At 56.7% G+C, this 15,122-nt stretch overlaps 1 long non-coding RNA gene across 2 annotated transcripts; it reads left to right on the top strand.

The window, feature by feature from the left end:
• Positions 1 to 1,375: 1,375 nt before the first annotated feature.
• Positions 1,376 to 13,300, top strand: LOC106485252 (uncharacterized). 2 transcript variants are annotated; one of them, XR_001292676.2, is made up of 3 exons: positions 1,376 to 1,595; positions 4,146 to 4,230; positions 13,090 to 13,300. It is a non-coding gene; the product is annotated as an uncharacterized lncRNA (long non-coding RNA). The 2 variants fall into 2 exon arrangements; XR_001292677.2 differs by lacking the exon at positions 1,376 to 1,595 and adding an exon at positions 3,397 to 3,735.
• Positions 13,301 to 15,122: the final 1,822 nt, after the last annotated feature.

Here is a 15,122-nt window from a genome sequence, read left to right as displayed (position 1 = left end):
CGCAGCGGTGCTCGAGGAGGCCAGGGCAGCCCTTGCCCTTCTGACTGCTGCGGCTCGGCCGTCCGGGAGACTCACATTTGATCTTCCGTTCAAATTAGCAGTCTGCTCAGAATGTGCGTGCGCCTTATCCACATGAGCTGCAGTGAGTAAATAAACAAGGCTCTGCTTTCAAAGGCTTTCACGATTCATTAACTTCAAAGCGACGAGCTCTCTATTTTCTTAGCAGGTCGGTCCCTCTGGAGGCTCCCCTTGCCTGGGTGTTGGAGGTGAGCGGCTGCTCACGCCAGGGCTTCGGGTAATAACACCTTACACCGGCCCGGATCAAGCGGCTCCCGCACGCAGCGCTGCGGCAGTGGGCGACGGGACGGCTTCACTGTTCTCCTTGGCCACGGGGTGGAAAGCAGCGTGAGGAAGCGCACGGGCGAGGAGGCGCTTGGGCATCGCCTCTTCTTGGCGAACGGCCTGTTAGGTGGTGCCCAGCGCGCAGCATGCCCCAGAGCACAGGCCAGAGCAGGGTTTGCAAGCCCGGAGCCCGTGCCTGATCTGCGGCTGCCCTGCAGAAGTCTCCCCATCCTTTTGCAGAGGCGAAGGCGACGCAGTCGGTGAGGGCGGCTGGGCTGAGCCCCTGGGCTGTGCTCGCTCTCGCGGTGGCGAGCGCAGCGGTCGCTCTGCCCAGCTGTCTCCTGGCCCCAAGGCACTAGATTCCTGCTTTGATCGTGCGGGCACAGGTGCTGGTGCTGCGCCAGGCGTCCGAGCCCCTTCCAGAGCTCGCGGAGACTGGGCAGGGATCGCGGCACCTCCAAAATGCCCTTGTTGGGCACAGCCTGAGAGCTAACCTTTAGCGCGGCGGCCGCAGGAATAACTCGGAGCCTTACATAACCGCAGCCGCCTGGGAGCCCAAAGGGAGCAGCGCCGTCCTGGAATAACCCTCTGCGTCCGGCCTGCTGAAACCTCTTGACCTCATGCGAAACCTATTTTCCGCTGCAGCAAAGCCCCCTTATAAACACGGTATTTGCTGAGGACTCGTTTTGGGGTGTGACACTGTGGCCTGGCGCAAGCTCTTAATCCTGCGCCTCGAGCGCCGCAGCGGCAGGAGCTGCCCGGCCCCGGCCCCGGCTCCCGCTGCGCCGCGCTGCACCGCGGGCGCCCCGGCAGCTCCCCTCCGCCGCCGTCCTCACCGGGCCGCCGCGCGCGAGGCTGCGCGCGCCCCAGCGGCCAGGTTCAGATTAATTGCTGCAAATCCAGCTGCATTAGTCATAAAAGTCACCAAAGGCCAGAAATGGCGCAATACGCCTAAAAATACCGCAGCTGCGCCAAGCAGCCCCGGTTTCCGTCATCTTCCAGAGGCATCTGTGTATTCTGTGCGAGGCGGAGAGCGAAGGAGCGTCCGCTGCGAGGAGAACCGGCCATAAATCCTGCAGCCCTCCGCGCTGGGGCTTCTCCCCTCCCACAGACCGCAGCCGCCCCGGTGCTGTCTGGCAGGCGCGAGCCCCGTCTGTCATCGGCACATCAGACGGGGCTGAAATTTGACAGGCCTGTGGAAAAACAGGGGGTGACATCACGCAGAGACACCAGCCCACTGATTAATCTCCGAGGTCAGTGGCTGCTTTATTTATAACGAGGCAAGTGTTTGAGCTGGGGTTTTTGCAGCGATGAGCGCGTTGCTCACGGCATGCCCGTCCTGCTCGGCCAGGGCGCCGGGGAGCGAGCCCGCGGCTTTCCCGGGGCCGGTGCTGCCGGGCGGGAGAGCAGTCCGAAGGGATGCTGCCTCCTGCTTTGGCCCCACTGGGCACAGCATAAGAGGATCTTTATTTCTAGCTGTTTTCTTTGCTCCTCGCGTTATTCCTCACCCAGGACTGAGCAGGTTTGCCTGGAGTTTCTGCTCCTGCCCGGCCGGAGCGCAGCCCGTGCAGGCTGGCACGGTACCACCTTCCTTGCGGTTTTTCTGCTTCACGGCCCTTTTTGGCTGTCCCAGGCAGAAGGGACAGTTCTGCTGCCCCCAAATTGCAGCACCTCAAACGTGAAATGTTTTGTGAAACTCTATCAAGCACCCGAGGAAAAGGGAGAGTGGTCCTGAGGGCACAGAAATGTTCCATTTCTTCATTTTCAAAACAATCTTTTCCATTTCCAGTGACTTTTTGTTCTTTGGTTGCTAACGTCTTTTTATTCCACATTATAATGCAAAACAAAATTGCAGTTAAAATAATATAATTAGAGTTTATCAGTAGAAGCATTTCAAGCCATCCATTCTTCTAGGTTTTCTTTACAGATAACCTGGAAATCTTTGGGGTGGGTGATTCTGAATTGGAACAGAAACAAGTTTTGAAATGTTTTGCAAAGCCAGAATTTCATCTCTGTTGCCAAGTGGTACGTGGCCAAGGGAAGAAACTATCAGGTATATCTCTAGCATTGTCTCTAAATGGAGATTTTTTCCTGTGATTAATAAAAATGGGGAAATAGGGCCAAATCCTGCACATACTTTGACTGTAGCACTTGTACAAACATACCGGCCTGGCTTTGGCTGGAAAGAGCAGGCTTAATTAGTTTCCTTGTATCTAGGGAGATGGATTGTCACTGTTGATGCGAGTAAGGTTTTATGTTTCCTTTTCCTCAGGAATATGATTGATGCCCAAGTATTAAGAATAATCATTTCACTAATGTAATGCAAACTTCTTATCTTATACAGTCAATAGCAGAGGGGGATACTGCAGAGAGATGAATGTACTGCAGACTTGCATGACAGTGATAATTCATTTACTACTTCTGTCATTAACGAGGACTCTGTGCTCACTTACTCCTGGGACTCTCAAAACATGGATGTGCCTCCAAATTAGCACTGGCGTAGGCGACAAACCCGCCGGGTCTGGTTACCCAAAGGCATGCACAATTTTCAAAATGAGTCTTGTCTTACTCTAAGGGACCAGATTCTCATTTTCACCAGGGCTGGTTTACTCAGCTTGGCCAGTGCAGACTTAAGTGGGTGTAAATTACCTTTTCTTTTGGTTTATGACTCCATTCTGCTGCAAGCGTGGAAGAAAGGGGCTGTGTGAGCAAGCCGTCCATATTCTCCCAAACTGAATCCATCCTTGGAGGGCTTCTCTCAGGCTCCTCAGATATGAACGTGGAAGTTTGTCTTGGGCTGGTGGCAGCATCGCAGCTGGCTTTCGTCATCAAAGTTCCCAATGTTTTGTTCTGCCTTTTGAAACAAGCAATTTCTTGCATCGTGGGCTGCCCGGTGTGAATCCGCACAGAACTTCCTTTTCCCTCGGAGCAGAGGGAGCCGGCTGTGTGCTCTTCCTTGTAGCCCTGGTGTAGTTTGCCGAGTCCCAACGAATTTCCACTGAACTGCTCGCAGTTTCGTAGTTCAGCATTGTGGGGAATTTGGAACAAAAAAGAGAAGGTGGAATAAGCAAGGAAGTACAGACAGCCCAAGCATAACACCAAACTAGGGCAGGAAATGCACTGCGCATAGTTTTAACCTTATCATCAAGGATGGATTTTAAGTGCTTCTTCAGTGAGTCATAGTCCCTGAATGGGCCTGAAGGACTGTCCGCCTGAAACGAAAGGCCAGAGAAGTTCAGATCAGATAACGGATTATTACAAAGCCCTCGCGCCTGCCGAGCGGGATGCGTCTGCCAGGACGGAGACGGCGACTGCTCGGCCTCCGTGTGGAGGGAAGAAATGTTCTCACCTGAGATTCGGGATGCGCCTGGGGCAACCAAGGCCCGTCCGGAGGTGGGCAGGTGGCATCTCTGGTGGCTTTGGGGAGCCTGTGCTGGGAAGGCGCCCGGCCGGCCCGTTAGATGCGCGTGGGTGCCGCGCCGGCTCCCTCCCCGGAGCGAGGAGGCAAGCCCGCCGGCCGTGGCCGTGATGCGCCTCTGCGGGGAGGGACGGGGCGGGTAACCAGCCGGCCAGCCCCGCGCAGGTACCGGTGCGCAGGCACCCGTGGGTGTGCGTGCTGCTTCCCGGGGAGCAGAGGGTCGGACGCCCCTCGGTAGCTGCTCGCTGGTGTCCCGAGCACGGCGTGTCCTCCTGCTTGGAGTCCTCCTTTGACCCTGCCGTCTCTAACCCTCTGCTGAGCAGCGCTGGCAGGTCCAGCATGCCCCACTGTGATGTTTCTTGATCCTCCTCCTCCTTTTCCAAAGTGTCCAGTGCGGCTGTCCCAGGCTGTCTCCTGGCTGAGACCCCTCTGGAGTGGACAGGACCTACCTGGAGAGCTGCTCCGCAATGGTAGGTAGTGAGCTAGAGAGAGGCCAGTGTCCGGGCTGCTCTGAGCCGCGAAACCGCAGCTCTCGGTCGGTCCTCAGACGAGACCGCGGGAGGCCTGACTGCTCTCCAGCTCGGGCTTGCACCCTCCCTCCCCGCCGTCTCGATGGCAGACAGCCTTCTCCTTTACTTCCCTTCTGAACTGTTGCGGGCCCCTTCCGATGGACAGTGGAAATGGTTGTTGTGTGTAGAGAGAACTGCTACGATCGTTATGTTGGTGAGACCTGGTAAAGTGTGTGTGCACATACACATGCATATATTCATTAAAAAAACATCTGTACTAAAACCTTCCTAGCATGACAGTTGTGAATCTTAATTAATGAATATCTCTTTGTTGCTGAAAAGAGCAACATTTTCTGGGGAAAGTGGAACAGGGACCTCTTTCTCCTCTTGTTTATACCCAGTTCTGGCCAGTCTCGTTCCACAGGTTTCACTGGGGACAACTCTCCACTGGCGTGAGCGTGACTGCGTTTACCCCTGGGTAATGTGGATTGGCCTCAAGCTCAAAGATTCGGAGCTGGCATTACCAGCTCCTGCCGCCTTCTGATGCTGTGAAGTTTGGTGTTTCCCTTGTGCCCTGGCTCCTGGTGTCAGGTGTCATAAAATTAATTAGAAATAGCCCAAAGTATCTAATTCCTGCTGCTCAGATTCGGCTGCGCAGCAGAGAGCTATTAATGCTCTGTTTTCTTGCCTTTGGTCAATATATCTCGCAAGGCAGGAGGAAGCTGGATTATGTCTGCAAGTGTCCCAGAGTCATGCTCTGTCGGATAATGAACTCCAGCTAAACTGGATCAGCTTTGCAGCTGGCAGCCCCTCCGATCCAGCAGGGAGGCAGGGCAACACGCTGCGCTCTCGCCCGGGATGCCAAGGACAGAGCTATTCACTGCTATAAACTGGGTGCGGATAAGTCAAGAACCAGAACGTTAAGTAGTTTTAGTTATTATAGATTTTCTAGGCAGGTGAAAATTGATGTTAATGAGGGAATTGTACAGCACTGTTCTGCTTGCTGCTTCCCTGTGCTTTGAAAATGCCTGGTCTAGTGCAAATCCCCTGTTCAGGGAAATGACGATGTAATGGAAAGTAGCATCTCTGTGAGCTGTGTTGATGATTTGCATTTGACCTGATTATTCAGTTAATCCTCATATGTGAGGAATGTGATCTAGGAAGCTTCCAGGCTCTCCGGAGGAATGTAGAGGAGACCTTTATGTTGGACACCTGAAGGTTTTGTGTTTCCATGGAAATTGAGGGTTTAATCCAGAGTTACTAGAGTAGATTGAAAGATTCCCTTTGACTCCAGGGGTATCAAATCAAACCGTGAGGTGGAAAAGACTTGCTGGCTCCTCTTCCGTGTGTTTGTTCTTTCACTGTGCCATCTCCCGCTGCCCAGCATTTTGCAGCGCATGCGCCATGAGAAACGCGGACCGGTCCCGCAGGCACTTTCCAAGGGACAGGGAACCCCACCGATGCTTCGTGGTGTCACTTCTGTCACCTGCCTGTGGCTCACAAGGGTTTTAGCAGCGTCTTGGTGTTGTGCACGGGGTAAAGGCAGCGCGCGCTGCTTGGAGCAGGAGACGGGAGGACCAGCTCTGGCACCCCGCTCGCCTCCTGCTCCCCTTTGGTGACACATTACGGAGAGCCGGGTCCCCCGTGCCGAGCAGGCAGTCGAACCCATCTCCGGCGCACCGGGCGTCAGTTTATCAGGACGTTTCCACGAAACGCGGCCCGGGGACCCGCGGGGATGCCCTGCGAGCAGTGGGAGGTGGTGGGGAGCGGAGATGGAGACGGAGACGGAGCTGAGCCGAGCCACCCCGGCCGCCTCGCAGACTGCGTTTTCGCTGGAGTTCCCCCGTGCGTAATCCCATTAACGGCTGAGCGTCTGGTTCAGCTGTCCTGCTGCATGGCTAATCCTGCCAGCGGGAGCGCGCGTTATCCCATTTCCAGGGCGATTTCTCCGGGTCCCCCCAGGCGTAGGCCGTCCGCGGCTTCGTCGTGCTCATCTCCGGCACCTTCACCCTCTCGGTGGGCAGCGCGGAGCCTCCCCGCCTCCGCCCCGGCTCCCTTCCCTTTGTGGAGCCGGCTCCTAAAAAGCCTGGAAATGGCTTAATGCCCCTATAAAAGCGCAAGAATGTGTGGGCTCTTTTGAACTTTCCCGGTGTCCCCCGGATGCCGCAGCGGCCACGTCCGGCGAAGCCCCGGCGGGGGCTCGGTGAGCCCCTGCAAGCGCTGCAAGAAATCCCGGCTTTGATGCCGTCGTCCGCCTTCGGGGCTGTGGTGTTCGATAGTTTCACAGCCAGGGGGTTAATTTGGCTTCTTATCCATAGATTTGCTAGGCTTTAAATGCTGTTTACTGCCACGTCCCCTGCTTCACTTCTGTGATTTCCCCTTATCTCAGGGAGTTTCACGCTTGTATCGCTGCTGGCTTCTTACAGGCAGGACGTAACTTCATAGGATTTATTTCACCGGTGGCTGGCTTGTTTTCTTGGAGGACAGTAAATGCACTCTAAAAATATGATCTTTACAAAACTGACCATTTGAGTTGCAAAGTTGTTTAGACAAAATATGTTTTAACCCATCTCTTCCCAGCAAAAAAAATTCCCCATGCTAATGAATAAGGAGGAGGGGAAGATACTGCCAGAATATAAAAACATCGCAGTGGTAATTACGGGAGTAATAAGACATTGTGTGAGCGCCTCTCTCAGCAGCTGTGAAGTCCCGGCATCGGAGATCTGTGGAAAACCCACGATTCCGGAGGTACGGAAGATTTCACAGTGGGCAGCAGCCCTTGTTTCATGTTTGTTTTGCCCCTTTGATTATTTAAATTTAGGCCACAAGCTGCCTCTGAGCAGATGCCAGCGTTAAGCCCAAAGAATACCCGTTTCGTCACCCCCTGCTATAACCTAAGACAGTGAATCTGGGGTTAAAAGCCTGAAGGGAAGCTGATAAATGTGTATAATATAAACTATTGAAGGGTAAAAAATTCTGAAAACACTGGGGAAAGTAAATACAATAAATTTGGGGTGACATATCTCTCCCTAATTCAGGTTTTCCAGCAGCAGCTGCCCAACCCTCTAACGGTGCAGAATTTTGTATATCATCACCTACAAAATGTAATGGAGAGAGAGTCCTGCGAAACTTCTTTTATTTAACTAACCAAGCATGAAAAGCCTTGAGTCTTTTTTTTTTTTTTTTTTTCTTTTTTAATCTGGGGTCTCCTGCAGGGCTTTGGCACCGTTGTTGATGATGGACTGATGCCCCGAACTTTACGGGTTCCTCCCGGCGAGATCCCACAATCGCCTGTATCTGACCCTCCGCTTTGGGCTGGTTTATGCCCCGAGGCTCAGCGGGACGAGACCCCCCCGTGCCGGCTCTCTGCCTCCTGTTTATTTCTTCTTGTCTCTTCCAGTTTGGGTCTGCGGAGCGCGAGCCTGGTGAGGGCTGGGGATTTGCCGGTTCCAAACCGCGCGTTGCTCCTCTCCAACCTCGGCCAGTCTGGTTCGATTACTGCGCGGGGAGGTGCAGAAAAGCCCTGGCGCTGCTCTGCTCGCTCTCCCCGGCGGGACGAAGAGACGACTGCGCTGCTGCTGCGCCAGGGAGCAGCCAGCGAGGAAGCACGCTGGGGGTCGTTCAATTTTTTTTCTTTTGCTTGAAGAGAAGACTAAAGGCACCCACAAAAGAAAGAAATATGAAAGAGCAATATATGAGAGACAAGGATAATGCATATAGTGTTACTAGCAGTGCTGCCCATCCGGAGCTGATGTCCTAGGGAAGATGCTATGGGAATGTGCTATCCTGAGACACCCATGCAAAACCCTTCCATTTTGTTATCATCTATTACTGATCTGGGACCAGATCCATTACTGGTCCAGGAAATACAGTAATAGTTTTGCTGGGGCTGCCTCAAATGTGAAAAATCAAAATATGAATTGCAGCAGGAAAGGGGCAGCTGGTTTGAAGTTGCTCGTGGGGTTTTGGGGCACGGTCCCTGGTCCCCTACCTTGCTTTCGCTGTACCTCCTGCCTTACCTTCATTGCATCTCTCCCCAGGGCTGGGCTGTGTTTTGGCTTCCCCATCTGTTTTTGCAGAATGCTGCCGAGGCAGAAATGACATCTGCAACGCAAATGCACCTCTGCTCCAAATGCAGTTTTCTTAGCCCTGAGGGTACCGAGTGGCGTTTTCCAGGCTGCTCGTTTTGGTAGCGCCTCGCTTAGCAGATTATAAGTTTGCGGGATCGATGCAATGCTGCGTGTCCCAATGCTGGCGCTGTATGGATGCACGTGTCTTGGGAGGCAGGGGCAGAGAGACGAGCAAGGAGCTCGTGTTTAGGGAAACGCTCCACTCGAGCCCTTTCCTTTCCTTTTCCCCTGCAGGGATGAAACCTCCCTGCTGCCCGGGCAGCGGAAAGCGTCGGTGCAGCGTAGCCGGGCTGCCGGCGGAGCGGAGCTGGCGAAGCGCGCTCCGGCACAGACCCGCTCGGAGCAGGCGGCCCCGCGCGGGCTGGCGGCAGGAGGGACCATCTCAGCGCTGAGGTGGTGACATCTGGGTAGGAGCTGCTACCCCAAAAGCCGCTTTTGCTTCCCGAAGCGCTTGTGTTTTACGGTAGAAGCAAGCGTTTCCCGCGCGGAGCTGGAAGCGAGGCACGAGCATCTCCCCCGCGCCTCAGCAGCCAGGCGGCTGTCTTAATGGAAACCAGAAGGAAATCCGGGAGGAGGGACGCAGACGACAGGCCTGCCCCGGCTTTCTTCTCTGCAAGCTTTTGCTCTTGCTGATGGGAAGGGCGCTGCGAGAGCGGGCTGGGGGTCTGTCTGGGCCGTCTGCGAGCGATGGCGGCAGGGAGGCGAAGTCCTCCGCGCGCTGCAGGCTGCAGGGTGGGAGGCAGCTCCGGCGTCCCGCGCTGCCCGTCCCTGCAGCTGCCCTAGCCCCTTCACCATGGGGTCTGCGCTCCCATCACCGCCTTTGCCAGGGTCCACCCTCCCCGCGGCTCCCCGGCTCGTCCCTGCGCCCCTGCTCACACCTTTGCTCTGCTGTGCGGGAGATGAAACGCGCGGGACGGCGGCTGGGGCTGCCGGGCAGGAAGGTGCTAATCAGTGCCATCAGCCGCGGCTTTGATCTCCCGGCAGCGCCAAGGCGCTTGGAACCGGGGCTGTGCTGAGCAGATGGTGGGGGCTTCCCACGTTCCCTGCCTGCCTTCTTTTTGATGTCTAATTCCCCCCTAAATTGATTGAATCCTGCCTGGCCACGCCGGCAGCGTTCCTGGAAGCGCTGCAGCGGGTCGGCCGCAGTGCTGCGGGCAGACGGACAACGCTGTCGTGGTGGGAGTGTGGCTCGAGATCCTTCCTGATGGCGAGGTCAATCCCGACGCACGGGAGGGGGTTGTAAAGCCGGTGAGATGCCTCGAAGGCCGGTCGCTGCCAAGCCGCTTCGTGCGCTCAGCGCAGTTGTGTTTATCCAACAGCTCCAAAGTACTTAAGCCCTTTATGAGGCCTGGGAGTTATGACATGTTCGCTGGCGGCTGCGGCTGGTGCTTCTCCCGCGGTGGCACCCGGACGCCAGCGCCTCGTGCGAGGGCCTGAGCGCGTGATGGAGAACGGGAAACCCGAGCGACCCCAGCGAGCGTGTCCTCCGGCGCGATCCAGTCCTTGGCTCCCCACCAAAGGCACCTCCTCGTAATTTTGCCCAAATGTTTTGCAAATCAGCCAGCAACCAATTTGTCCCCGGAGCATTTTGGAGATGCCGCCCGGAGCATGTCAGTGGCGCATGATTCGGGGTCCGGCAGGCTGAGAAATGCGCTGCGGCGCGGCGGGCTCACGCGGGGAGGCGGCGGGGCAGCGCACGGGGGACAGTGATTTATGCGCGACAGGTCACCTCGGCTTTTAGACCCTGCTTCCCTCCAGCAGACTGGGGGAGAGACTGAGCCATTAGGCTGGCAAGAATATCGTGCTTAAAACTTGTTATTTTTGGATAGAGTTTCCGAGCCCCCTCTCCCCCCACAGTATTAAACACGGTTGTTTATTGGAGCTGACAGTAGAAACGCAAGCAGTTGTCGGTCGCTTCTGCAAAAGTGGTGTCTACCGACGGCGGAATGAACGTGACGGAGCCGATGACTAATACAGCTTTGAATTTTATATGCTTCTAGCTAACAGGTCCCATATGTTGCATGGCTGCAGCCCGGCGAGTGAGCGGCTTGCTTGGTGTCGTCACGGGCCTCCGAGGCAGGAAGCCTCGCCGGCTCCCAGGCTCTCGCTCGGAGGAGCCTTTCCAGGCTCTGCGGGTCTCCCCGGAGGAGGAGCGAGCCGAGCGGCGGCTCCCGGCGGTCCTGGCGCCAGGTGGGCTGCGTGCACCGCTGCCGCGCAGCGAGGACGGCGAGGCCAAGCGGCCTGCGGCCCGTTGCCGCTTCGGGGCTCACACCGCCGTGCTGCGTGGCCGTGCCCTGCGCTTGGGCTTCCCTCTTGCAGCAGGCTGGGAGGGCCGGATGGCGCTAGAAATGGTGTTTTCTCAGCAAGCTGCTGCGTCATTAAAATAACTCGTTGGCCTTCACCAGTCACGGTTAGCAAAAGCGCGTGCAGCTTTATTGCAGGAGATATTATGAGGACCAAGGGAGCAGTAAAGAGCCGAGTCAGGCGCGTGTAGACGCTTCCTTTCCCGGCACCCTGGGTTCCTGGTTATCGCTCTCACGTTTGCACATCGCGGCTGGGGAGCTTGTAGGTGCTCAAGCACCGGCCCCGGCTCCCGCTGCCCCCAGCTCGGCTTCTAGAGCCATGCAGCAGCTTCGTGGGCGAAGCACCGTCGCCTGCGGAGACGACGCGCTTGGAGCAGGTTGCTTTCCGGAACACACGGCGTCAAGAGCTCATCCTGGAGTAATCTCTGGGTCGCTCCTCCGCCCCGCACCGGGCAAGCCCCCGGCTTCCCTGCAGCGCCAGTGCGAACGCCCGCCTAACTGAGCACGTGGCTTATCTGGTAATTCCCGAGAGCGACCCATGCCGGGAGAAACTCCCGCGTCTGGGAGGAGTTTGGCATCCCAGCCCTGGGGGAACGATCCGCGGGCCGCGCGTACGAGAGCTCCTGCGGCGGAAGGGCCGTGCTCCTTCCTGGAGCTTTGTGTCCTGGTGCAGGCAGGGAGCCGCCCCAGCATCCCGGAACCATTTGTGCTGTCCCAAGAGCAGAGCGGAGCGGCGCAGGAGGAGCGTTTGCCTTGTGGCACGCTGGTCCCGCTGCTAACAGCGGTGCCGACGCTGGGACGGCCACCCGCGGAGAAGGGCCGTGCCATACGCCGGGGATGGCGGCCGGGCCGGGGCCGGGCAGGAGAGGAGGGGGAACGATGGGTGCCCTCGGCACTGGCCGGGCCGGATGCTCCGGGGGCCGCAGGACCCCCATTTCGCCCCGCCGGCCCAGCGACGCACTCGCAGCGCTATCTGCCGGCAACCGCACCCGGTCCTGCGCCGGGCGGGCGGGCGGCGGGACAAGGAGGAGCTGGGATCATCCCCAGCCACGTCCGAGGCTGACGAGTGTTTGGTCTGTGCTGTCAGGCGAAGCAGGAATTTTCCGCCGCTCGGCGCTGGGCGGAAAGGTTGCGCAGCGCGGACCGCGCGCACCGGTGCCCGCTGAAGAGGCTGCCTGTGTCCGCCAGAGCGTTTCACAGTGCCGATGGCAAGGAGTCCCGCGCTTCATTTCCATGTACGCGTCCCCTGTACCATCCACACGGCCTCGGCAGCGGGAGGGACCAGGCGCCGCAGCCCGTCCCGCTGCGCCTCCGGCCGAGCGCCCTGGCTCCCGGCCCGGCCGCGCTCCGGGGCGGCTCGCCTCCTTCCTGCAAGGTATTTCTCAAAGCAGACTTTTTGCGTTAAAGCAGCTGTGGGACATTTCAATGTACAAAAGAATTTTTTTCCAGGTATTTTGTACAAGGAGAGATGTTTTTAATAGAGATTCCCTTCAAAACTTTAAAAAGCTTTTCTCTTCTTTTCTCTTTGCTTTCTCCTCTCCTCTCCTCCTCTTCTTCTTCTTCTTCTTCTTCTTCTTCTTCTCTTCTCTTTTCTTCTCTTCTTCTTCTTTCTCTTCTCTTCTCTTCTCTTCTCTTCTCATCTCTTCTCTTCTCTTCTCTCTTCTCCTCTCTTCTCTCTTCTCCTCTCTTCTCTTCTCTTCTCTTCTCTTCTCTTCTCTTCTCTTCTCTTCTCTTCTCTTCTCTTCTCTTCTCTTCTCTTCTCTTCTCTTCTCTTCTCTTCTCTTCTCTTCTCTTCTCTTCTCTTCTCTTTTCTCCTCCTTTCTCCCCGAGGTCGCTCTCTGCCCTGGTGCTCGGCCCTTTCTGCAGCAGTCCAGCTGGGACACCTCTCCCACACCCAATCTCATCCCGCTGTCAGCATGCTGTCCTCTGCTTGATCTTCTCGGAGCCTTTCGAAGCCATAATCCGTGTTTACTCAGCAGCGCTCCGTTGGCCGTTCCTCGCCATAGTCTAGCGTCGGTGGGCGATAAGGACGCGCGCGCGCGCGGGGGACGTGTGCGCTTGGCCCGCAGCAGAGTCCCGGGAAGGGAGGTTTCTCCAGGACGCGGATCGGCTCTCTCCTTCCCCGCTGCCCCTCTCCGCTCCGGGGGACGGGAGGGTTCGTGGGGCGAGGGTGGAGGGCACCCGGCCGTGGGCGGCACGCGAGAGCCCAGCCAGGATCTGGGCTCGCGGCGGTGGGATCCGGGCTCCCGGCAGGATCCAGGTCCTGGCAGGATCCGGCCCCGGCAGGGAGGCGGCAGGTGACGGCACCACAGTCCGCAGCCATCAGTCGAGAGCACGAGCGCTGTGTTTGTTTTTCTAATCCCCCTTTTCTTTAATTGTGATTTTAGCGGTGGTGAAAGGTGCGGGACTGACAAGCCGCGGAGACGGAAGGGCCTCTAGACTCCACCGAAGTTTACATTTACAAAGGACACGGAGAATAAATAGAAGACAGTGTTTAGAGTCCTCTGCAGACACTTCAGACTTGCTTATAATTCTGCAGCAATTCCATCACCTCGGAAGTGATTGATGTTCTCTATAAAGTCTTGCCTTAAAACATTTTCCTACGTGTCGGGGAAGGAGTTTATTACACTTTACCGAAAGGGCAGGATTTGCGGTGCGCTGAAGGCTGAATCCTTCCCAGCCCCGTCCTCGGGGGGGGGGGAAGTAATAGGAGCGCTGAAAAAAAAAACGTGACCCGAGCGGTGCCGCTGAGCGTGGAGAATGAGAGCGCGCCGTGGGTGCTGCAAACGGGCTGGTTTAACGGGCTTTCGTCAAAACCGGTTTTTATTATTTTCCAAAAGAACGCTTACTTGTTGATTCAGTGGAAGCATGAAATGCATCTGCTTTCAGCAAAAGAGAAATAGTATTTTTTCACTGAATCACCAAATATGTTGAAAAGATACTGCTTTGGGACACAGCTACTTAGGCTCCGATCAAAATACAACAGATCACGGGCTCAGGGTCTCAATTTCTGCTGAAAAAGGCTATCTTCTTTCAATATGGAAAAGTCGGGGCCAGGTTAACCTTTTTCTGTGTGTGAGAGCGCAGCCTCCAACGGGGCCGTCGGCTGCTACGTGCGAGGTGGGGAGTTTCTGTGGGATTGCGAATCGTGCAGACGACCAGAGCTGAAATCCGGGCTCCGGGCTCCACAGGTCGAAGCAGGGAACCTGGCCCCGAGGAATTTCTGTATTAAAAGCAAACCAATAAGGTGCGCGTCCAGGCTTCATTCTTTTCCGTCTGCGGGTGTCTCATCCCAGGAGCATCAGGGCTGGAGTTGAAGTCAAGTGATGCTGGCAGAAAAATGCCTCTTGGTCTAAGGAGCTCCCACTGGATGCCCGGAGCCATCCCCGGATTGCAGTGCTATGGTTGGGGCTTTCTCGTTTGTGTGTAGGGGTTTTGGTTTTCTGTCTTTTTGTTTTTGTTTTTTTGCTTGCGAGCATCAGTAAATCCCTGAGCCTGGCTGTACCGAGCCCAGCAAGGAGCCGCCTGGCAAGTCTGAATTTGGTCTGGGGTTGCTGGTATTGCAGGAGGGGAAAGCAAAGCTCAGGGAGGGGAGGAAGGAAGGAGAGCCGTGATGCCTGCGTGGGTGTGCGACAGCTGCTGAAAGCGCTCGTGGGACGCGGGGAAGCCTTGGCCGCGCCGCGTAGCTGGGTGAATCGCAGCGAGACGAATGCTCTTGCTGTTCTTGCTGCACGCTCTCTGTTGCACAACATCTGCGCAGCCCAGAGGAAGCATTACCAGCAGGGTGGAGGCCCGAAGTGAAAAAGCGTGCCTGCTTGCTTGGAAAAAAACATCTGCAAAGGTAGTGACCAGATGCTGCCGAGGGACCTCACAGCCCAGGGAGGCCTGCGAGACCACGGAGCGAGCCACCGCGGGGACGTGCCCTGCCTCGTGCGAGTGCAGCATCTCCGGCAGGGCTTGGCGCCCGTGGCTTTGCTCGTGAGAGCAGACTGAGGATGACTCCATGCAAAAGCATCTGCTCCTCCCTGGGCGCACGTCCACTGCTCCCGCCAGAGCGGAGGGGTGTTCCCCGCCGGCCACGCCGCAGCCCGGCTCCAGGAGCAGCGTGGCCACTCATGGCCAATTGGCCTTGCGCCTCGCACCTTGTGCCTTGCACCTTGCGCCTTGCACCTTGTGCCTTGCACCTTGTGCCTTGCACTTTTTGCTTTGTGCCTTGCACCTTGCGCGTTGCACATTGCACCTTGCACCTTATGCCTTGCACCTTGCACATTGCACCCTGCACGTTGCACCTTGCACCTTGTGTGGCTGCAAAACACCACTTGGAGGGTTCTGGGACACGGAGGGGCCAAGGGACAGGCTGCAGTCAGGACAGCAGAGAAAGATTAGCCTTTTAGTGCCCTAAGCAGTACCATCCTGCCGT

This window comes from Apteryx mantelli, chromosome 25, assembly GCF_036417845.1.
Source record: "Apteryx mantelli isolate bAptMan1 chromosome 25, bAptMan1.hap1, whole genome shotgun sequence".
In the NCBI taxonomy this organism is placed as follows: Eukaryota; Metazoa; Chordata; class Aves; order Apterygiformes; family Apterygidae; genus Apteryx; species Apteryx mantelli.
The sequence above is the reverse complement of the archived record's forward strand: the minus strand, read 5'-3'. Positions and strand labels throughout refer to the sequence as shown.